We start from the raw sequence: 23,388 nt of genomic DNA on the forward strand, positions 1-23,388 counted from the left end.
ACTGTTAGGGAGAGCATAACATTATTGCCATTTTATTATCAGGGTTCCTGGTCACTGGACAACCAAGTGAAAGCAGAGTTCAGAGGAAAATCTTCAGGTGAGATTCTATGGAACGTGAAGGAGAAGATGTTTAAATGTGTTGGGTACAATCTATTCATATTATCTATTTGCATTTGCCATGTATTTCCAAAGTTATCTCTCACCTGGTACCTCCCTACCATCTCTTGTTCATTTGTAAGCAATCTGTAGTGGTTAAGATTGTCATAGTGAAATACTTCTGACAGTCATTTTTGATCTGTCCATTTTGACCCATGCTGCCTGTTTATAATGTGGAGTGTGAGCTGATACAGCATCTTCAACAAGCCATCGGCTGCCTAGCGAATCACTCCATTATCACTCACCTTGAAAATTGTTCTCAATATGTTTATCATACCATTAAAAAATACATGGTCAAAAAATTCCATTAGAAGAAATTCCAGGGTTTCAATGTGTCCATTGTTGGATAAGCCATTGTTTTGGTAATGTAAGAGTTGTGCATGGTAAGACTCAAGTCTTGCTGTGATAAACGCTAGGAATAAAGGCTACATGGGACCCTGAAATTCTGTAGAGGACCCCAAGGTAGGCTGATGGTTGGATAATTCCCTGAAGGCATTGGAGACAACATTTGAAGGATAATGGGGAATGGATTAGGTGGAGGATGTGGAGATATGGTAGGTATAGGAAATTCCTTGTAGTGGGAGATGGTGAAGTGTTAGAAGATGGTAACATTGATATTTAGAATGTAATGGATACTTTGCTAAATGACTGATGTGAATCAGGTCGTTTAATACTTGCAGCAATTCAGTAAAGTAAAAATTATTGTTATTACCATTTTCCAGATGGGGAAATGGACTTCCTAGCTTCCCCGCCTGCTTCTCCTAACCTAGACACAAAAATTAAGTAAGTTGCTCAAAGTTACACAGCTAGAAGAGGCTGAGCCAGGATTTGAATTGTAGGATATTTAAAACCAGAGGTCCTGCTATATTACAAGGGTTTCTGGGGAGGAAAAAAAAGCCAGAATGGCTGGAGCTCAGGGAGCTAGAGGAAAAAGTTTGTGAGCCAAGACTCAAAAAGTAGTTGGGGGGTCAGGCAATGGGGGGCCTTGCAGGCCTAGGGCTATGTGAGGCCATCGAAGGACTATGATGTGACTTGATTTATGTTTATAAGATCACTCTAGCTGCTGGGCTGAGAACTGACTGTAGAGGGCAAGATTTGAAGTAGGCAGACTGGTTAGGAGGCTGCAGCAATAGTCCAGGCAAGAGCTGATGCTCACTGGACTGAGGTGTGACAGTAAAAATAGACATAAATGGAGAGACTTAAGAGACATTTAGGGGGTAAAATTGCCTGGATTTGGTGACTGGTTATGGGAAGAAAGTAGAGGGTAGCATCATGGGTGACACCCAGAGAACTGGTTGATGGAACTGGATGAATAGCGATACCATCCACTGAGCTGGGGAGACAGAACGAAGCCATGTTGGGGTATGGGCTTGGGCAGACAAGATGTTGGATTAAATCAGAGACACGATGAGTTTAGGTTCCTCTGAGATGTAATGTTGGCAGTTGTAGATGTTTGTCTGGAACTCAGAGAGAGGCCACAGAACTTAGATGCACATTTGAGTACTGTATTAGATTCTTAGGGCTGCTGTGACAAATTACCACAAACTTGGCAGCTTAAAACAACAGAAACTTATTCTTGCACGGTTCCGGCGGCCAGCAGTCCAAAATCAATGTGTTGGCAGTTGGTTCTCTCTGGAGGCTGCAAGGGCAAATGCATGCCATGCCTCTCTCTTAGCTTCTGTTGGCTCCTGGCAACCCTTGGCATTCCTTGGCTTGGGGCTGCTTGACTCCAGTGTGCTGCCTTCATCTCCACATGGCCTTCCGCTCTGTGTGTGTCAGTATTTCCTCCTTTCCTTTCTCTTACAGGAACACTCATTATTGGATTTAGGGTCCAACCTAAACCTAAGAGGATCTAATCTCGAGATCTTTAGCTTAATTTCATCTCCAAATAACCTATTTCCAAATAAGGTCACATCAACAGGCAATGGTTCATATTTGGACACATCTTTTTGGGACCACTCCTCAATCTACTGGAGGTGCTATGAATTTAGAGATGTCACTCAAATCCTGGAGCATGCATGCAATTTTCTCAAGAGACAATGTAGAGGAGAAGAATAGAAGGCCCAGAGCAGATACCTGGAGAACTGCATAATTTAATGGTTGCATAATGGTGGACAAGTCTACAAAATGGAATGAGAAAAGAGCCCAGAATTGTAGAAAGAACTCCAGAAAGTGGAAGTCAAGAGAAGAGTGCATTTCATGATGGAAGGAGAAAGCAGTGCTTACAAATGATCACCAGAGCGCTAGGTATTTGCTTATAGTACTATTGATTATTGGCCTTTAATGTTGCTAATCTAGGGCTAATAATATATAATTATTTTAGTTTTTTTTCAATTAAAATTTAACCAGAACACCAGGCAGAATGTTAACTTTGCAGAAAGTTCAGTAGAACATATATAATTGGTAAAGAAATTTTCCGGAGTTTCATTTTCCTTTTTTTTTCTTTTTTTTTTTTGAGACAGCATGTCACTCTGACACCCAGGCTGCAGTACAGTGGCTGCATGCACATGGCTCACTGCAGCCTCAACCTCCTGGGCTCAAGTGACCCTCCTGCCTCAGTCTCCCAGGGAGCTGGAGCTACAGATGTGTGCCACCATACCCAGCTAATTTTTAAACTTGGTAGACACAGCATCTTGCCCTGTTGCCCAGGCTAGTCTCAAACTCCTGAGCTCAAGCAATCCTCCAATCTCGGTCTCCCAAAGTGCTGGGATTGCAGGTGTGAGCCACTATGCCCAGCCTTATTTTCCTTTTTGGTGAAGAGAATCCAAGTAGCTTATCACCTGTGTCTTCACAACTAAAGTTTAATTTTTATGTAGGAAGTCAATTTATCCTTCAACCCTGGAGTGAACTACAATATAGTCCTGAATCTTGACTTTACAGCTACACTTTAGAAATAATGCCCTCCTTTTGGTACTGTTGTGGCACAATGATATTACCAGAGAGAAGATAAATGTATATATTGTGGACTCAGTAAAAGACATAGCACTATGTTCCTTTTGAGATAACACATTGGGCAAAAATGCTTTGGCAAAAACTAATTCACTGTAAAACCAAATGAAATTCCTGGTTGCCTGAACCAGTTGAAAACTGGTTCTAGCTTTGTGTAGGGACCCTTCCTCTCTACATGTATACAGGTGCCTCCTGGTTTTTACTGAAGTGTTTTCCTGGATATGGAGGGGCCAGATGAGGGTGAAGACTTCTAGCTGGAGCAATGATGGGGCTGGGGTACCCCATGGGCGAACAGGGAACAAAATCCATCTGACAGTGTCTGTGTAGGAAGTGAAAGTTGAGAGAAGTGAGTCAGATTCTGGGAGTCCTTGAATACCAAGTTCAGGACCTCCCGGTGGAAACAGTGGAATCTGTCCCAGAATGAAAAACTCTTTTCTCCAGTTCTGTGGCTGTGATTCATCCTTGGTTTTCATTGCAAGTGCAGCAATCCAGGCTGTAGTTAGTTGTGTTCCCACTGGGCTCATTTGGGAGTTTCTCTGGATTGAGGTCAGATTTTCATAAATCAACCTGGAATGCCTTGGCTAGATACTGGGAGGAGTAGCTCAGGTGAAAAAAAGAAAAACAAAAAACAGCAAGATCTGGAGTCTCCTGCTGCTATGGGCACTGTGGGGTCTACTCCCAGCGGCCATGGACTTTGCAACACACAGTGGGGCCTGCGTCAGATAGGCCACAATGGCGAAGTCCCCGGGAACATGATCACAAGGGACCAGGGGGCTCATGTTCATCCTTTGTGGATTTTTGATTCTCCACTTCTTTCAGCCCAGAGGTGCTCTGGAGAGATGCATGCCTTCTGTCTTTATTATGTTCCTCTGGTTTTGGGAGTGAAAGAGACGGGGAACAGGGAGGGGGTTGCAGATGAGATGGGCTCCAAGGCTGGGATTTATAAGAACATCCTCCCAGTGGAGGATGCCTGCATGAGGTAGAGGTATGGTTTCAATTCTACTCTGGCAAGCCCGCGTTGGCAACATGTACTTCTCTTTCAAGTCTCACACTGATTTGAGAGTTTGTAGACAACTTTGTACTCTGGGCCTCTGCCAGTGTCCTGAAGAAATGACTCCCCTTGGCTTCCCATTTTCTATCTCACTGGCCCAACCAAATTTGGTGAATAATAACTTTTTTTTTTAAAGCAAACATTGCTGCTAAGTAAACCCAGGAAGGACCTACGCAACCGTGCATCTGGGGACCAGTGTTGTCTTTTCACATCTTTGTGGCTTCCCTCCTATTGATCACATGAGAACAGCAATCTCAGATTTGCACTATTCTCTGGTTCATCCTGGGGAGAGAGTCACCACACACAGATGGCAGGCTGGCAGGAATGGCTTGTTTTTTATTTTTTAAACTTCTAACTCATGCTAGTCTTTTTTTTTTTTTTTTGGTATTAACCTGCCACCATATTTTCTTATACATCAATGAAAATAAAAAAAAGTGTCTGTATATCATCTCTCTTATTCTTCAAGATGCCCTTTGTTTATTAAAAATGCAATCAGTCTCTGTAGGATCTGATTTACCTGTCTGTGGATGATCCAAACCGCTGGCCTCACCTCTGTCTCCCCACTCTCTTACACAAGGGTAGTTCACGGTGCTCCAGCTCCAGCTAGTATGTAAAGGAAGGAAAAAGTAACAGCAGCTCTGCCCCTGTGTCAGCACATTCTCGACCAGCAGCCAGAATCTATGTAGAAGGCAGGTCTGATCATGGAACTCGTGAGCCTAAAACAGAGGTAGTAAACAACTTTTTCTATAAGGAGTCAGAAAGTAAATATTACAGGTTTTGCAGGTTGTGTGGTGTCTGTTACAACTACTCAACCCTGCCCTTGTAGCATGAAAGGAGCTATAGATAATATGTAAATGAGTGGATGTGGCTATATTCTAATACAAATTTGTTTACCAATATAGGCCAAGGACCAGATTTGGCTAAAGGGCTGTAGTGTGCCAAACCCTTGCTTAAAACCCTTTAGTGTCATGCCTGTGTCTTCAGATTGAAACTTAAACTCCTAACCAATGTGTAAGGCCATCATGCTTTGGCCCCTGCCCCATTCAGGGCACCTTATCCCTCACACAGGGAGTCCAGCCAAGCCACACTGACTTTGTTTCTGCTCCCTCCCACCTTGGGGAAATCACATAAGTTGTTCCTTCTGCCTTAAACCATCTTCCAATCCCCTCTTTTCTCCTCCACACATTTACATTCAACTTCTCCTTTAGGTAATTAATTTAATCTTCTCTTCCTCAGAGAGGTCTCCTTTAATCCCCGTATAGTGGGAACTCTTGATAACAAAAGAAAGAAATTAAACTTGATTATATGGAGGCATTAAAAACAAGTGTATGTTTTGGCTGATACAAACAAACTCCGGATAGGGCCAAGGGGAATTGCACTTAGGGATGAGTAAAATCAGAGATGTGATGAATTACAGTTGATGTAGAATGTGCTGATCTCATGGTAGACATTCAGAGATGCCTCCTAAATCTGGTGACCTCAACTGACTGGAACATAGCTGAGAAATGGAAAGCAGCAGGGCCATCCTTTTTGATGGAACAAACCCCTTGTTTTAAAACAAAAATACGTAATTGTACTCATAGGAGAACTCCTCAGACCCTAAATCAGAGCCTACTTACTTGTAGTTTAGTCACAATCATAACATATTGGTTTATCAAGTTTCCCAGTCTATAGCTAATTAGAAACAGCTTTTAAAAAATTTTTTTTCTGGATGAGGAGGAATAGCCAGGAGTTGACATAATGATGCCAACTAGGAGTGACAATTAATTGACAAGGAAGGTAGAGAAAGAAGCTTTCAGGAGGCAGAGGAGACTGGGGCCTTTTGGCGGTAGCAAAATAGTTTGTATTCTTTGGCAGATACTGATACAGTTTGGCTGCGTCCCTACCCGAATCTCATCTTGAATTGTAGCTCCCATAATTCCCACATGTTGTGGGAGGGACTCGGTGGGAGATAATTGAATCATGGGGGCGATTTCCCTCATACTGTTCTCTTGGTAGTGAATAAATCTCATGAGATCTGATGGTTTTATGAGGAGAAACCCCTTTCACTTGATTCTCATTCTCTCTTCTCTGCCACCATGTGAGATATGCCTTTCATCTTCCACCATGATTGTGAGGCCTCCCCAGCCATGTGGAACTGTGAGTCCATTAAAACTCTTTTTCTTTATAAATTACCCAGTCTCAGGCATGTCTTTATCAGCAGTGTGAAAACGGACTAATACAGATACCAAAGGCATTAATGCCTTGTAAAATAGCTAATAGCACAATGTATATAATGATTCTTATATGCCAGGCCCTGTTCTAAGCATTTTATGTGAATCATTTAATTTTGTATTAAATATATGCAATGACTGCTACTATCATCACCATTTTATAGATTGTATTAGTTATGTATTACTGCATAGCCAAAATTTAGTGGCCTCAAATGACAAACATTTATGTTCTTACCATTATTGTGGATCAAGCATCCAGATGTGGCTTAGCTGGTTCTTAGGGTTAGAGCCTTCCTAAGTCTGTAATCAAGGTGTCAGGCAGGACTACATGCATCTCAGGGCTAGCCTGGGAGGGGTCACTTTCAAGCTAAGTTGTTTGACCGATGGTCGGATTCAGTTCCTTGTGGCTGTTGGACTCAGGATCTCAGCTCCTTGCCACTTGAGTATCTCCGTAGGGCAGCTCACAACATGGCAGCTTGCCTCATCAATTGAGCAAGTGAGAAGAGTCAGACAGAGATGGTGGGCAAGATTTAAGTCAGTCTTTCATAACTTAATCTTGGAAATGACATCTATTATACTATGGTTTGAATGATAGTGCCTCCCCCAAAATTTGTGTTGAAACTGAATCCTCAATGCAACAGTATTAAGAGATGTGGCCATTGGGAAGTGATTAAGTCATGAATGGGATTAGCACCTTTATAAAAGGGCTTGAGGTTGAAGGGAGCCTTCTGTTGCCCTTCCATCCCTTCCTCCATGTGAGGACACAGCGTTCTTCCCCTCAGGAAACCACTGCAACAAGATGTTATCTTGAAAGCAGAGAAGGCAGCCCTCTGTTGCTCTTGCTGTACTCTATTAAGTAGAAGGAGTTTACTAGGTCCAGTCCACACACAAGTGGAGGAGATTACAAAAGGGTATGAATGCCAGGAGACAGGAGCCTCTGGGAATCATGTCAGTAGCTGTCTATCACAAAGATGAAGAAACTGAGGCACCGAAAGTTTATGGATTTGGCCAAAGATCCCACAGTTAATAAGCTAAGCAACCTGGGAATTAGATACAGGATCTGTGCTTTTAACCACCAGTCTGCACTGGGCAATCAGGTTTGCATAAGCTTCCAGGTGATTCTAATGTGCAGCTGAAATGGTGAATCATGGTCTAGCGCGTCTCAAGTTTCAATGTGCACACAAATCACCTGTGTTAAAATACTGATTGTGATTTGGTGAGTCTTGGCTGGGTCTGAGATTCTGCTTTTCTAACAAGCGCTAGGTGATGCTGGTGCTCTGGGCTGTGGATCACACTTTGAGCTCAGGGCTGAGAGTTGGCTGATTGTTTTTCCACTTGGGATTCTCCCTCAAATTGGTGGTAGAGCAGACTAATCATTTGATCTTTCTGCTTTTAAAAAAATCTTATATTTATTTTTTCATATATACATTCATTTGTTTATTTACCTACAATATTCAATAGTTGATTGTTTAATAACTGCCAATACAAATTTTAAATGCTTTGTTTTATTTTAGTTACAAAAGTAAGTGCTTATTGCCTCTCAGGCTTGGTTTAAACGTCGCTTCCTATGGGAAGCCTTCCCTTACTCCTAAAGACTACCTTCAGATATGCTCACAATGATAACTTTTGTCCCCTCCTTAATGCACTTATCATATGGTACTGTAATTGCTCAAGGCCACTGCTATCCCATTTGACAATTTTGTGTGACTTTAAAAAAGACATCCTTTTTTTGAGACACTGTACTTTCACCTGCAGGAAAACTGTTATCAGGAAAGAGTTGCTCTAAATATAATTGCTCTAAATATAATTATACAAAATTAATTATATATAATTTATACAATAATTAATTATATGTAGGACATTAATTCATCTTATCCACCCAGTTTTATTTAGCAGTCCTCCTTCAGCTACTAAAGTCTTTGCATTTTGTAAGATCCATTTGCCTTTCACACACTGCAGCTAGGTGCAGCAGCTAAGAGTCTCCTTGAGGTGGTTTTTGGTAACTGGCCACTTAACAGGTGTTTGAGAATCCTAGTGATTTGCTTGTTTATAAAAAACAATCGTATGCTCCCAATGATACCCACCTCTTCAGGGAATGTGAAATAATTCTTTGCTTTAACTGATTTCTTTTGTCTCTACTGCCTTGTTTGGGCTTCTTTCCTTGTTTGTTCTAAAGATTATATTGTTTAAAAATTTAGCATCGGGGCTGGGCACGGTGGCTCACGCTTGTAATCCTGGCACTTTGGGAGGCCGAGGCGGGTGGATCACGAGGTCAGGAGATCGAGACCATCCTGGCTAACACGGTGAAACCCCGTCTTTATTAAAAATACAAAAATTAGCCAGGCATGGTGGCGGGCGCCTGTAGTCCCAGCTACTCGGGAGGCTGAGACAGGAGAATGGCGTGAACCCGGGAGACGGAGCTTGCAGTGAGCTGAGATCTCGCCACTGCACTCCAACCTGGGTGACAGAGTGAGACTCCGTCTCAAAAAAAAAAAAAATTTTGCATCATTTTAAAATTCAAAAGCAGAGTCTTCATTGTGCTCTGTGTAATGGATTGAGAGCGAGTAAATCTCAGTATTAAGTGGAATAATTGATGAAGGGGCAATGTTTTGTTAGGTTAATGTAACTTAACAATTGAAGTAATTTTGTCCTTTTTAATGAGTTTTGGTGGTTATTTCTTGTTTGTCCGTGAATATTTTGGTTTTCTTTAGTAGAATGGGGGTAAATTTGTATGCTTAAGGTGCAAAATTATTTTCTCACTGAAAATAATACAGTGTTGTTTTCAACTTTGGATGATTTGCCCTATTAAGAGGGATTTTCAGGAAAGAATTGCTCTTATAAAGTGGAGAACTGTACTGGTAGTCAGAGTCTCAGTAAAGGTAGCCTCCTGGGCCAGGTTCCTCTAGGGTCTTTCACACTCCTACTGGCAGAGCTAGGACCAACTGTTCTCCCCACTTCATATTTAAAATGCCAGGATAAATTCCAAAATACTGAGCCTCATGACAGATGTACCTTGCTAGCCATGACTCCAACTCTATTTCTGGACTAGAAGTTCCCAGGAGCTTAAACCAACAAGAAGTGTGGCTTATTACAATGGATCTTTCATAGCACAGATCTTTCAGTAAATGCTGGCTGTTTCTTTCAAAAGAAGTAGAGGAAAAGTTACAAATATGGGTGCAAATGTACATATGGATGATACAAATATTTATGAACAGAAAAAAGACTAAAGGAATTGTATCAAAACATTGGCAATGGTTATCTCTGTATAGTAGAATGACGTGATTTTCTTAATTTTTTAATTTTTATTTTTTGCTTTGCAGGATTATATACAATGGACATTCATTAATTCAACACACTTTTTTCTTTGCATGGTTACCACATATTAGGCAATGTGGTGGATCTTGGGGATATAAGTGTGAAACAGACACAGTCCCAACCCCAGAGCTAACATTGTGTGGGAGACAGATAAACATAAAGACAAGATGTACTGCACAACTTGAAAGCCACCCTCAGTATCGTGTACATCACAGACTTGTCTATTTAACACCTGTTAAGTGGACAGTTACAAAAAACCACCTCAAGGAGATTCTTAGCTGCTGCACCTAGCTGCAGTGTGTGAAAGGCAAACGGATCTTACAAAATGCAAAGATTTTAGTAGCTGAGGAGGACTGCTAAATAAAACTGGGTTAAGATGAATTAATGTCCAATATATAGTTAATTATTGTATAAATTATATATAATTTTATATAATTATATATACAAATAATATAATCTGTATTATTATAATCCATATAATTTTGGCCATATTGTACCAAAGGCTTCCAAATGTAATAGGAAGTGGGAGATGAGGTACTCTTTCTTTTTGATTCTCTTACCTCCAAATCCACTCCTTCTAATCTTCTTCATTTCAGTAAATGGCACTATTTTGCACTCTGTTACTTAAGCTAAAAACCTAGCTATCATTTTGATTCCTTTCTTTCCACTATCCCTCATAGCCAATCTATCTATAAGTCATGATAACTGTCTTCAAAATATATGCTGAATCCATTCTCTTCCCTCCCTCTGTGCTGTTCCCTACCTAGTCCAAGTCACCTTTCTTGACATCCTGGACTAACGTAATAGTTTCCCAGTTGGTCTCCTTGTTTCTACTCTTGTCCCTCTAAAATTCATTCTCCATACTTATGATCTTTACAAAATGTAAATGAGATCACACCACTCTGCTGCTTAAACTTTTCAATAAGTTTCCATCTAACCTGGAATAAAATCCAGGCTCCTACTGCAGCCTCCACTGGCCATGTGACCTGGCTACTGCTAGCCTCTCTGGCTTCATCTTCTATCACTCTCTGCCTGGTTCACCATATTTGAGTGGTTATATTTGTTATCTATGACTGTATAACAAATTACCACAGACTAACATAAACAAGAGCAATAAGCATTTAATGTCTCATAGTTTCTTTGGGTCAGGAATTAAAAGTTAGCTGGGTGATTTTTGCTCAGAGGATCTCATAAAGCTGCAGTCAAAGATCAGGAATTAAAAGTTAGCTGGGTGATTCTGTCTCAAGGGATCTCATAAGGCTATGGTCAGCATGGGCTGCAATCATCTGGAGGCTTGACTGGGGCTGGAAGATCTGTTTTCAGGATGGTCTCATTCACATGGCTGTTGGCAGAAAGCCTCAGTTCTTTGCCATGTGTATTGCTCCACTGAGTTGCTTGAGTATCCTTACAACATGGCAGCTCGTGTCCCATAAATTGAGTAATTCAAGAGAGCAAGACTGAATTTGCAATGTCTTTTATGACCTGGGCTTGGAAGGCACATTCCTTCACTTTTGAAATGTCTTCTTGGTTACATAAATCAGCTCTATCCAGAGGGGGAGGGGACTGCTTAAGGACATGAGTCGCAGGAGGTGAGAATCACTGGAGGGGATCTTGGGGGCTGGGTACCCTTAAGCATTTCTCAAAAATGCAAGACCTTTCACATCCAGGACCACTGCAGTTGCTAGTCTCTCTGTTTCTGATTCCTTTCCCTCTACCTTTTCACAAATCTGGCCTCTTGTTCATCTTCTACATGTCAGCTCAAATGTCTCTTTCTTGGGTAACATTTTTCTAATAACTGTATCTAAGGGAGATATTCTACCACCCCATTATTTAGATTATAGCATCCACCATAATCTGTTTACTCATTTATGTAGTGATTTACTGTCTTCCCCTTATCTATAGAATGTAAATGCCAAGAACAACCAGGGTCTATTGTGACCCCAGCACCCATCATGAAATCTAACAAATATGAAGAGTTCACTAAATATCATTTGAATGAATGAGATGTTTAAGGCTAAGATGGGTTTTATCAGACATTTTCTCTTTTAATCAGGAAGGGGCTTGGGAATAGGATGGAAGCAAGAGGAGGAAATAAGGTCCCTCCTGGAAGCAAATTGAGGGCTGGGCTGAGGGGAAGAGGATACTGGAATGTGGCTCCTCCTTTGATGGGCACCACCAGACACCATAAAAGTCGTGCTCAAAGGCAGTGTCTATTACCATAAGCTCCACTGGGCCACACCAAAATTTTATTCTGACTCCAGGAGGAGGGGATTTCCACTGGGATTCTGAAGGTTTTGCCAGAAAGTAGCAGAATGAGAAGGTGAGATGAGGTCACAGACATCTTGAGTGGAGGACGTAGTGGTGGGAATGATTGGGCGTGTTTGTGGAGAGGCCCAGGTACTAGCTTCTTTTCCCATCACTTATCTCTAGATTATTCTATCTGGGAATACCTAGAGCCAGGCAGAACAATGTGAGGAAATTTGCACAGAATGTTATCTCTGCACTTTGCCAAATAATTGGTAAACCCCAGGGAGCCGGTCCAGCCTCTGCACTGACCTGGATCCTTATTTGGAGGCAGGGAAGGAAAGCTGTCAGTGCTCCCCAGGCCTCACTTGGGAGTGAAGTCCTACAGCTGGAATCCCTTCTGTGTCTGAGGCGGGGGTGGGGGCCAGGTTCAGGGCTGCTCAGTGGCCAATCCAACCTGAAAGGTGTTGCTGGGATGTTTTTGTTCAGCAAGGAATCATGTGGCTTCCCTAAAGGCCTCCTCTGGGCCCCCAGAGAAAGCCTTATCTCTGTGCATGGTGTTAAAGTATGATTTTCCAAAGGTTAAAAAAATGTGACTCTAAAAACAAAACCAAAAAAGACACGCAATAACAAAAGGGATGCATGTCAAAGATTTTTTATTCAACTCATTTATTAGAGAAGCAGTAATATGTTAAAACCTGTCCAAAAAGCATGTAAGATGTTTGAGATACACACACACACACACACACACACACACGTGCACACACACAGACGTGTGTGTGTGTGTGTGTGTATATATATATATATGCAATTTAATATGTATTGCAATCTATGGGATATCTTCTCCCCTAGACTGAAATTATTTGCATCTGGACTAGACAAAATTCCATGAGCCAGCCTCTGCCTCTACAGAGTTGTAAAATAGCCCAGGAAATAGAAAGTCAAATTCAGCACTACAGTGAAGGAATGCTCAGTAATCTTCTTCACCTATTTCTAGAATTCAGATAATTTTTCTGCTAATAGATTGCATTGAAAGCTCTCTTCCCAGGTGATTTGATGACAGCTAAAAGGTGCCTCATAGCAAAAGTTGATCCTGACAGCCTGAACTGGCATCAGATTCCTTTCCGTGAATATTTTCAAGCCTGTCCTATGGGCAATAATCATAGTTCATATTATTAAATACCTGGTCTGTGCCAAACACATTGCTAAGTGCTTTTCATGGATAACCTTGTTTAATCCTCAATAAAAATCAATTATTCTGATCTCCATTTTGCTGATGAGAAAACAGAGGCTGAGAGAAATTCAGTAATTTGCTGAGGGTCACACAGCAAGCCAGGAAATGGTGGATCCAGGATTTGAAGATATACAGGCTGACCCTTGAGCTGCAAGAAGTTGTGCTAAACACTGTATGTCATAGAGAGATTAATTAAACACTGTCCCTGCTCAAAGTCATCTTGGAAATCTCGCTTTACTATCAAAACAAAACCTCATATTTTAACCTGAAAATTGGGATACTACTCATGCCGTCCCACAAGCTGACAGGATAAATGAGATTATGTGGATGCTCTTTGTTAACTTGAAGTCACTGGGAAGGCCACTGTTGTCATTAAGGAGCTCAAGAGCCTCATTGGGAGTGTCATCTTTTGGGCTCGTGGTAGTACAGACATTTCTGTGGGGAAGAGGGAATTTGAGGTTTTCATGGTCAAGCTCAATGATGAGCTGTTGGGGGGTACAAGCAGGGTCAGGAATAGAGTGATGCAAAATTTAAGGGAGTACCAAAAAGCTTAGTAATCAAGATAGATAACATTTTAATACAACGTCCTTAAAAAATAGTCACAGTCAATGTAGACAATCAATGATCAATGATGAACAAAATATCACACATTAAACCAAAGCCAGGATCAGTTTTACTGTTGTTTTTTTTTTCTTTAGCTCCAGTGTGACTCAGCATGGCACAAGCTAATAAGCCATTCCTTGAAGGAATTCACCGGAAGACAGTATTGTGGGGTCCTCCCAGTTGTGTCCTGGAGTGGTTGCTGCTCTTAGATACGGATCCAGATCAAGTAGAGCAATTAAAAAATGTTTAATGTTCTTTGCTACTTTTTTGAAGCATAAAGAAAAAAGAGCATATCATACCTCCCTGAATTTTCACAAAATGAGCACATCCAAGTAACTAGCACCCAGATGTAGAAAAATAATGCTATCAGCACTGCAGGGAACCATCCCCCCCTACTTGTGTCCCCTTCCAGTCATAACTTAAGAGCCATTTTCCGTGTGGGGACTCATTCATCAAGTAGTAATTTTTGCCTTGTAGAGATATGTGCATATCTGACCTAGGAGTGCAAACTAGATTCATACAAATACTTGGTCCATGAAATGCTTTCATTATTGGCCCATTGGCAAGGCCTCTTTTAATTTTTTTTTATTAAGATACTAATTTACTTATTTTAAATAAGACCACGGCATGAAAAATAGAACACGGACAGCAGCTTCCATCTACCTCTGTAGAGCTCTCACATTCCTTCCCTATGCCTGCCCACCCTGGGAGTAACTGCTTTGACTGTAGCCTGAGAGTGTACTCATAGGCAGTTCCATCTGCAGAATTTCTGACATCAGATAATCAGAGCCCTGTCCATGAGGTATTGTCTGACCATCCCTTCAGAGTTCTGTCTTCTTCACTCGGGGTCCCTGGAACCCCTTTGCTTTGCCCTTGGGTAGGAGAGGCCAAGGAACAAGCCGCATGACAGGCAGTGCTAAAAAAAAAAATTCCAGGGGTCAGATCTGCCTGGGTTGGGGCTGGCAGCTGGTTAGTGGAAGGGTGGGGACTCTAGCTAGGCTCTTCTGGGACGTGGAGGAGCACTTGCTTAGGAAACCTGGTTGGGGTGAGGGGGAACCAAAAGGGATGGTTTCTGGGGTCTCAGCTGGAGGGGCTTCAGCAGCTGGAAATGGGATTTAGATGGCCAGAGTCAGGGGCATTCAAGTTTTTTGTGTTTGTTTTTTTTCAGCTGAAAAATGCAAGGGAAGAAGCCCCCAGAAATGTATGTCAGTGAGAAGTTAGCAAGGTGAGGATGGGCAGCCCCGGTGCAATATTCAAAATGCAAATCAATCTAGCAGCATCACTCCTTTGCTTAAAACCACTTGCATTGCTGTGGGATGAGCATACGTTCAGACAGACAATGGCTTCCAGTCCCAGCTGTTAGTCATATGCTCTTGGATGAATTACATTATTTTTTCACCCTCAGTTTCCTCATCTATAAAGTGCAATGAATCATACCACTTGCCTCAGTGATATTGCATGGGTGAAAAAGAAAACAAATGAAAGCCCTCAGACATTAGCACATACTAACCATGAAATAAATATTGCACTATTATTATTCATGTTGGTATTATTATGAATATGGGATGGAATCTGGACTTCATAGCATGGCAGAGGAATCTCTCTGGCTTCTGCCCATTGCTCTGTCTCATCTCTCCCTTCTCAGGGCCCAATACGACATGAGCTAGAGAAGAATGCCTCTACCACCTCCCAACCCACACACAGCCAGCAGAAATTGGGTAGCCTTTGCTCAGGCTGTTCCTTCTGCTTACATGACCTTTCTCACCTGAGTAGATGCAACTGGGCTTCTTCACTGGCCTGGTACACCCATCTGCCAGCTGCTTTGAATATTGGTTGCTAATAGCTCATTGCTGTACTATTTTCCAGAGAATCAGCCTCAGTTATGGAGGGTCCCGGAGGGGAAATGCCTGGAAGGTTATGCCCTCCAGGCATCTTTGCAGGGGCGGGCAGCAGCCCTTGACTGAATGCAATGGAATTACCAGGGCCTAGCCGCCTTCAAGGAGAGACATTTAACTGTGGGACTACTCACACTCAGAGCTCCATGTAAGATCAGGCTGACACTAGAATACAGTGGTTCCATATTTTTTTTGTTTGTTTGTTTTGAGACAGGGTCTTACTCTGTCACCCAGCCTGGAGTGCAGTGGTACAATCTCAGCTCACTGCAGCCTTGTCCACCTGAGCTTAAGTAATCCTCCCACCTTAACATCCAGAGTAGCTGGGGCTACATGCATACATGCATGTGCCACCAGGCCTGGCTAATTGTTTAAATTTTTTGTAGAGGGGGAGTTTCACCATGTTTCCCAGACTGGTCTTGAACTCGTGTACTCAAGCTCGATCAGCCTGCCTTGGCCTCTCAAAGTTCTGGGATTATAGGCATGAGCTACTGTGCCCGGCCACTTCCTCATCTTTGTTTTTCATTTGTCCTTTCAACTTCAGTCACCTACAGGGCTCTTCTATGATCACTCCCTTGATAAATTATACAAGAATCTCCATCTCAGGCTTTCCTTTTAGGAAATCTGCCCCTTAAGACTACATTTCTTCAAGGTTCAGCTCTGGTGGTATCTCCCCAAGACAGCCCAGCCAGGGTGGTACTAAGTACCCTTCTCTGAGTTCTCACATCCTCTCAAACAGACCCTCTAGCTTGTCGCCCACATGTCATATTGAAATAGTTTGTTAATATGCCTTTTTCCCGCCACCAGATTGTGAGAGGCTTCAAGATCCTCTTTTTTTCTGACTGTACTTTGGCCCTGAGACAAGTGATTGTAACATAGTAGGTGCTTAAAGAGAGAATCACATAGAGACTTTATTTGGATTAGGGGTTAACAAAAGTTTTTCTGAAGGAGTAGCGTTTAAAAGATGAACTTTGCCAAGAAGACAGGCACCATCTGGATCAGTCTGCATGTTTTTTTTATCCCTCCTTTCAGAGTCTGGCTGGCGCTAGGTATTTATTACAGAGATAGATTGGCAAAGATATTTGACAGATGGAGAGATGGGCTTTGGATGTGTCTGTTCTCCTGTGGTTGGGCTTAAACAGCTTTCTGTATTAGTTAGGATTAGAGACAGCTGCATGTGGAAGAAAAGACAGTGGTTAAAACCAAGGATTTTTCAAAAAATTTAAATTTTTCTTGTAAAAGAAATGCAGAGGTATGTAGCCCAGGACCAGCATGGTGGTTTCATGGTCATCAAAGATCCAACAACTTTCTTTCTACACCATCATCCATATTGTATAACTTTCATGCTCAAGGTCACTTCGTGGGCTAGGATGGCTACTGGGACTCTGATGGTCACATGTGCATTCCTACTTGGAAGAAGCATGAAAAACCGAAGAGCAGTCGGATTTATGCTCTATGTGAATCAGCTTCTTTAATGGATTCTTTCTGGAAATCCAACACATTGGTTAACATTGGCCAGTACTTAGTCTGATAGGAGGATGGGTAAACTAACAATTGGGAATCTCTTGCTTCCTCCCTCCGAAGGGAGAATGGACATTTGGAAGGCAACTGGCAGTCTCTTCCATCCCTTTCATCCCAGGTTTTCTAGGAGAATCCCATTTCAACATTCTGGCTCATAATCTTCACAAGCCATCTAAATATCCCAGAAGGTTCTCTACTTCCAAGTAATATCTCTTAGACTGCCTCTCCTGATAAAAATCCTTTTCCTATGCATGTCTCTATATTTTGGTTTTCATCACAGAACAGCCTCTAATACTTGACCTTCATCAAACAGACGACATAGACAAGAAGGTGTTTGATGCATTTAAGAAGGACCAAGGAGTTAAACCAGACGCCACCTTTGCAATGAATGGCTTGGTGGCCACGGACAAATTTTGCTCCTTGGGCATATTATTCTTTTACAGCTGAGTCAATAACACACCTGGAGCATGGGAAGAAACAACTGATGCTCTTCCTGGGAAGTTTCTGGGAAGAGGAAGGACCACTTTAAGGAATGACAGAGCTTTGTGAGGTGGTGGAAGCAAAGAATGCTGTCCCAGAACAAGGGATAAATGCTGTGATGCTGAGAAATGCCTTGCACTCTGCTGTTAGTTGTGTAAATTGCCAGCATTATACAAAGGTTTCATGACTCTTTGGCTTACATATTCCCCACAATCTGGTTCCCATGTGGGTTTCCAGCCCCTGGTCCCACCCCTCCTCTCCTGGACTCCACACTCCACCAGTCTTCAGGATGTGCTGTCCGTGTGCCCACACTTTGCTTTCTTCCTTCTGAGCTTTTCCTCATGCTGTTTCCTCTACCAGGTAAACTGATTGGTCCCATTACCATAAGCCCAGATCCCATAATGCAGTTTATGAGCATGGCTGCTTTAGGTCAGATAGCGCATGGCTGCTGTTTCCAAGTAGAAAGGCCCCCCTGTTAGGCTGGGCTCGATTTCAGACCTGGGTCTACCTAAACCCTGCTAAGAGGATCTCTCAGAGGTCAAGCGGAGCCTGAGCCATTTCCATGTTTTGAAGCCTCTAGTTTATTGAAAAGGAAGAAATGCCCAAATATTGGTGGAATTAAATGTTTATATAAATTCACATTGGTTGGCAGTGGCTCCGAATATTTTATGTATAAACACAGATGGAGGTAATGGCAAAAATCTAAACTTGGGGCATTTTGTGATAGTGAGGTTTGGGCCAAAGGACCCTCTTATTGGTCCTGTCTTTGTTCCCTTTTACTTGGATTCTGTGAATTGGTCTTTCTGAATTATCTCATTCAGCATGGTTCTTTTGGCAGCAGATCAAACCTTCTCATCCCGTTCCTCTGCCCTGGAATTTCCCAACTGGCCAATCAAGACTTCCTGTTCAGCCACCCTCCACAGTCCCCACAGATTCCCATCTTTTTCAAAGCTAATTAAGAAGTGACATTTTTTGAGTACTTTCTATGTGCCAGGCATTATGCCAAGAGCCTAACATTAATTACCTAATGTGATCCTTTCCACGGTCCCTAAGAGGTAGATATTATTGGCCCCATTCACAGATGAGAAAAACTGAGGCTCAGAAACATGAGTCAACTTGGAAAGAGTTTCACACACTTGACCAGTGGTAGAGCCTGTACCGGAAGCCAGGCATCCTGGCTCTGGAGCTCATGTTGTCACCCTGTTACCCACTTGCCTCATTTCTGAGAGCAGCCTATTCCTAGGAGCCACTTCTGCCCTGCCTAACTCAACTGCTTTGTCTTCCATGGCGTCTCTCTCTCTCTTTTCTTTTTTTTTGGCTCTCTCAGCTAGAAGTTTATTCCTCTCTTTCCTCATAGTCCTGAGGACTTTATCTGAGCCTCTCTTATAACTCCTGCCACATTCTTTTATTTCCTGTAGTTATTTGCGTATATTTCTAAAAATAGAGCTTTGTCTAATAGGCTTCTTTCTCCTCTTAGAAAAGCACAATGCCTTGAATGTAAAAAGAACTCAATGCATTTTTGTTGAATGAAGGGAATTTGCTTGTCTCCCTTGGGGGCAAGCCTTCAACTTCTCTGTATGTGTCTTGCTCAGTATGGTATAGAGAGAAAGTCGTGGTCAACAAACCCTGCCGACTGGCTGAACTGAGAGCTGAGATGCCTCCTGAGGACGGTTTTCTGAGTTTTAAAAGGCCTTGTTTTTTTGGGGTGTTAAGTTTCTGAATACAGAAGCTAAGAATTTTTCCTTTCATAAGGTAGGAAACGCCTCATGGAAGGAAAACAAAATCCTGCCAAAACCCTAAGGAAATTCTCAGAAAAGATCCCATCAGAACTCCCAGGAGTCTGTCTAAACCCAAATGCCCCAGGTTGAAACTCTAGCTACCCAAAGAGGTCTTTCTGTGGGATCTCACTGAGCCAAATTCGGTGTGTGTGTGTGTGTGTGTGTGTGTGTGTTTAAATAAGGAAAACTCTTTTATCTCTAATGAAGAAACAGTAAATGAAAATCTTAACAGGCACCCTCAAGAGTGGCTAATTTCAATAGCAGTGGATTCCATGGGGATGGGGCAGAGACAAACTGGGAACGGGGCTGCTGGCACTGATTCTCAATGAGATGGAGACATAGGTGCCACTTCACAGCAAGTCTGCCCTTCTTTCAGGGCTCTTGGCGGTTTTGCCTTTCCTCACCTAGCCTACGATCCATTGTCCCTTTGCTTGCCCCTGTTTTCAGAAGACCCCACACCAAGGTACCTGACTCTCTTTCCTCCCACTCAGGACCTTTCTGACCTTCTTCTTTCCCTGCTGAAATGTGGACATCCTGTCTTGGCTTCCTCCGGCCCTGCTCTTGGAACCCAGCTAATCTGCTAATGTGATAATGGGAATGTGTGTGTTTCTCCCTACCCCAGATAACATATTTGTATTTTATTTTCACTCAGACACAGAGGAGCAGGGAGGTGGTAGGAGCAGGGCCAGAGCTATTAGATAGCATCAAAGTTACTGTCGTTCAGTCTTTTTGTTATTGTTTTTGTTTTACAAAAAGCAAAGAACAAGCCAACCAACAAACAAAACAGAAGCTGTTTTGCAAATTCAGGTCCAGCTTATGGTTCACTGTGGCTCTGAAGTTTTCTTTTTTTTCCTTTCTGGTTGAACTCCTACACAACTAGGCTTCCTCCAGCTGGTATGTTGTACATCATTTTTATCAATGATCTGCATAAACAAGAAAATCCTGTCCCATTCCCCACCTCCAACAGCACAGATAAGATGCCCATTTCTTTCCATCTCCTTCTTTGCAATAAGACCCTTCCTCACTGACAGCATTGTGACGAAGGAGACATAACAAGGACCATATCCCCTGAATCTTTGCCCCAGCGCCCCCACCCGTATCCTGTGTAGGATTCTAGGTTGGTCTGCGCGAGGGGTAAGAGTGGCAGTGCAAACTGTGGGCAATCAGAGCTTCAGCCCTTGTTCTTTACCTTCCTTTTGACTTGACAGCTGGGATGTGAGTCTGGAAGGTTCCTTTTGCTCATTTTCCAAGAGCCACTCATGCCCTGTCCTCTTCCTCCTTCCTGTCTTTGTCTTCTAAGATACAAGATGTTCCCGACTAAGAAGATTATCTTGTTTCCTCAGTTACTAGGAAGCAAAGAGAGGAAGAGCCCTCCCGTGGAAGAAAACTATCTCTGCCCACCAAAAGTTGCACTCCTCCTCCAGCAGCCCCAGTGTTGACCATTCTGTACTTGATCTGTATGAAAATCCCTTTTCTGGCTCAATAGGGAACCTTGATCTTCCCCTACAGGCTGACAGAAACAAGGCAAGCATCTAAGCTTCATTCCTAGGCCTGTGGCAGACATCACTCATCAATGGTGATTTTTTGCTGAATCTTGGGGCAGGTCTGCACCCCAGCAGGCATGATCAATCTATTGGAGCCTGCAATGGAGAGAAAAAACATCTGCCATCCCTTCCTCAGTGATGCTTCTGTCATCCATGCAGGAGGCTGGGGGTAGGGACATTTCTTCAGCAACCTGCAGCTAAGAAGACATGGAAGCTGGAGAGTGCAGAAAAAGTTGTTTTCTTAGCTTTCATGTAGATTAACTTTAAGGCCAAAAGCTTCACCTGCTTCACCTGCTCTGGGCATGAATGTGGCACCTCCATTCAGTTGCTCTGCTTAATAGGAAATAAAAAGTGCAAGGAACACACTACCCTTAAGGTACCAATAGACATGCTCCCCGGGGAGGACTAAGCAATGCATGATGGTGACTCAGGAGGCTAGAGGGTCTCATGGAGGAGGACGAGTGCCAGGGGCTGGGGACAGGTGGCTGAGCTGGAGGGATCCAGTTCCCTGGCAGTCTGGGTGCACAGGGTGATCCTGCAGAACAGCAAATATTCTCCTTGTCTGCTGCTGGTATTTAGACGCTGCTGGAATGTCCTGGCAGGACTATCTGTCCAAATCCATTCAAAATTGATTTTTGTGTCTTTGATGGGGAATTTTGGCCAGGATCCCCACGGTCCCCCAATTCAGTTAGACATTCTCCTCTCCCTTCTTTAGCTTATTAGCTGCTTCTCGGTGGGAGTCTGGGCCTTCATGTTCCCTCTTCAGCCAGTTCAAGTGATCCGAAGCTCTAGGAAGGATGGAAGTGGGTCTGTGCTGTGAATCTGAAATGCCTAGATGCATTTATTTAAAGCAGCAGCCTCTTAGCAGGGTTGACACAGCCCAATGCTGAAAAGTTGGGTTTTTGGCCAGGGTCTCCCCACTTTTGCTAGAGAGCCAGGAAATGGGTAGGAATGACCAGAGCAGAGGAAAAGAAGAAGTGAGTCAGAAAAGAAAAGCAGAGCCTGTACAGGCCACATCCTTGAAGGATTTACTGCAAGCCTAGCTACTCCGCTGGGAGTGCCTTCCTTAATGTCTGCTGCCTCCAAGGCTGCCCACACAGTCAGCCACGATGGGGCACCGATGCTCACCAGGGGCTACCAGGCGCTGAGAGGTGGGGGAAGAAGACCAAATCCTAGATCCCAGAAACTTACAATCAGGCAGAAGAGATAAGTACAAATCTAACTAAAATTAAAAAGTGGGCAAGAAAGTGCACAGCTACAACATGCTAAGAGGAGTTCTGATGCAGTGGCTCTTAGAACTAGGTTTTGAGCCATTTGTATATGTGTGTATGTGTGTGTGTATGTGTTATGCCTCTGTGTGTACATGTCTCTGTATGTTTGTGTCTGTGTATATGTCTCTGTGTGTGTGTGTATGTCTCCGTGTATGTATGTGTTTTCATGTATCTGTGTGTATGCCTGTGTATGTCTGTGTGTGTATATGTCTCTTTGTGTGTCTATGTGTATGTGTTTATATTTCTGTGTGTGTCTGTGTGTATGTGGATGTCTCTTTGTGTGTCTGTGTGTATGTATATGTCTCTGCGTGTGTCTCTGTGTATGTATGTCTCTGTGTGTGTCTGTGTATGTGTCTGTGTGCATGTATATGTCTCTGTGTGTGTTTGTATATGTGTATGTCTCTGTATGTGTGTATATGCGTGTATATGTCTTTCTGTGTGTGACTGTGTGTGTATTGATGAAGAGCTCTTTGTCCTCTAGGTCAGTGGCTCTCATTCTCAATCTTGGCTTCTTGGCTGTATCTTGGAATTAGTTAATGAGCTTTAAGAAATACTGATGCCAGCTGCTACCTCCAGAGCTTCTGATGTGATTGAGTCCGAGTATAGGGAGGGAATTCCATAGCGACAGATAAGGTCAGGCTGTGGTGAGTGGCTGGGCTCTGGTGCTTGTCTGCTTTAATTGAAGAGTTGGAAAAATGGCAGATGTTGTATGGTAGAGGGCAGTTCCTGTTAGTCACATGGGAGATATAATACCATCCTTTACTGTCTCTGGGGGTAAGAGGGGAGGAAGGTGGTCTCTGGGTTGTGTGCATGAAAAATGGTCCCACAGGAGGCACAGTTTCACAGTCCAAAGAAATACCTTCTACTTCTTTAATACCAACATACACTTCTGAGAAGACCTTGCTCAGTCCCTCCTTCCTTCTCTCATTTCATTCTTCCCTCTCTCCTTTCCTCCCTTCCTCTTTTACCTTTATCCACAGATATTTATTTAGCTCATGCCATGTCCCAGGCACAGTTCTGGGGCCAAGCAGGGAACAAGGCAGATTAGTTCTTGATTTCAAGGAGTTGACATCTTAGGTGCTTACCATATAACAAACATGAGTACTGGTGGAAATGTGCATGTCTTCTGTAGATGGA

The 23,388-nt window shown here is 42.9% G+C and overlaps 1 protein-coding gene across 1 annotated transcript in view; it reads left to right on the forward strand.

Moving 5' to 3' along the window:
* Positions 1-23,388, forward strand: part of LOC112441406 (dynein axonemal heavy chain 11-like) — a 177,660-nt gene that overhangs the window by 75,709 nt on the left and 78,563 nt on the right. The window contains exon 4 of the transcript XR_010108959.1: positions 43-97. The gene's annotated coding sequence lies outside the window, so the exon portion shown is untranslated. The remainder of the gene's footprint in view (positions 1-42; positions 98-23,388) is intronic.

Source organism: Pan paniscus, chromosome 10, assembly GCF_029289425.2.
Source record: "Pan paniscus chromosome 10, NHGRI_mPanPan1-v2.0_pri, whole genome shotgun sequence".
NCBI lineage: Eukaryota > Metazoa > Chordata > Mammalia > Primates > Hominidae > Pan > Pan paniscus.